At 50.9% G+C, this 1426-nt stretch overlaps 1 pseudogene; it reads left to right on the top strand.

The window, feature by feature from the left end:
* The first annotated feature begins 232 nt into the window (after nucleotides 1–232).
* LOC124552610 lies at nucleotides 233–350 on the top strand (annotated as a pseudogene).
* Nucleotides 351–1426: the final 1076 nt, after the last annotated feature.

Below are 1426 nucleotides of genomic sequence, written 5' to 3'. Positions count from 1 at the left end.
ACAGAAGATGGTGACGAACAGATGAAAAGGCACGTCTTAGCAGAGGCAGCAAGCTTGATACGTGCCTCTGGGAACAGTTACGTCAGTCGGTTTACACTGGTTAGAATGCTACAACAGTGGTCCCCACTCACGAGAGGCCTCAGAGCAGGGCCAAGTGACGTAAAGCACTGTCGTTTCTGGCCGTAAGAGGAAGGCCAGTGATGTTTAACTTTCAGCTGAACGCTGTTGCTACCGCAACGGCCTTGCCGCAGTGGATACACCGGTTCCCGTGAGATCACCAAAGTTAAGCGCTGTCGGGCGTGGCCGGTACTTGGATGGGTGACCATCCAGGCCGCCGTGTGCTGTTGCCATTTTTCGGGGAGCACTCAGCCTCGTGATGCCAATTGAGGAGGTACTCGACCGAATAGTAGCGGCTTCGGTCAAAGAAAACCATCATAACGACCGGTAGAGCGGTGTGCTGACCACACGCGCCTCCTATCCACATCTTCAATGAGGATGGAACGGCGGTCGGATGGTCCCGATGGGCCACTTATGGCCTGAAGACGGAGTGCTTTGCTTTGAGTGCTGTTGCTACCAAACTTGGAGTTTGTTAATGTAAAAGCCAGGGGCATCGCTACCTTCACAGTATGAGAAGGGGATGAATCTGTGGTTGACCAGAGGTGCCCTGGAGGTATAGGGCCACTGATCAGATTGGCCGAAATGTCGGTGGATTGGTGGACCGATCATAGGAAGGGAGAAATACTGCTCCGCCACAATCCCTTAAAAGCTTATGTTCTGCATTCAGACAGAGTTCTCAGTTAGATCGATGGAGTGCCAACTCCGTGTCGCTAGCCTCGCATAAGCTCCGAGAAGTCTTCTTTTCTCACTTAGAGTGTTACTCTCGAAGATCAAATTGTACTGTGCTGCTAGTGATTATTATTTCCATAGCTCTCACCTCATGGACTTACCAACTTCTGTTCAACAGGTTGCATCCTTTGCTTCTCTAATGTTTAGAATTAGCTTTCAGTGTAGTAATTAATCTGACTGCAAGTAAATAGTGTTAATCACTGAGTATCCTCGTGTGTCCTCATGCGAGCTTCCTATCGTGTCCCAAAATCCACAGCTCTTGTAGGTGTCCTGTGACAGTGCTTCGCACTGATCCATAAAATCAACCTGCCCTCACTAGAACCGAGCGAGGTGGCGCAGTGGTTAGCACACTGGACTCGCATTCGGGAGGACGACGGTTCAATCCCGTCTCCGGCCATCCTGATTTAGGTTTTCCGTGATTTCCCTAAATCGTTTCAGGCGAATGCCGAGATGGTTCCTTTGAAAGGGCACGGCCGATTTCCTTCCCAATCCTTCCCTAACCCGAGCTTGCGCTCCGTCTCTAATGACCTCGTTGTCGACGGGACGTTAAACACTAACCACCACCACCACCACCACCCTC

Source organism: Schistocerca americana, chromosome 1 (genome assembly GCF_021461395.2).
Source record: "Schistocerca americana isolate TAMUIC-IGC-003095 chromosome 1, iqSchAmer2.1, whole genome shotgun sequence".
Lineage (NCBI taxonomy): Eukaryota > Metazoa > Arthropoda > Insecta > Orthoptera > Acrididae > Schistocerca > Schistocerca americana.
The sequence above is the reverse complement of the archived record's forward strand: the minus strand, read 5'-3'. Positions and strand labels throughout refer to the sequence as shown.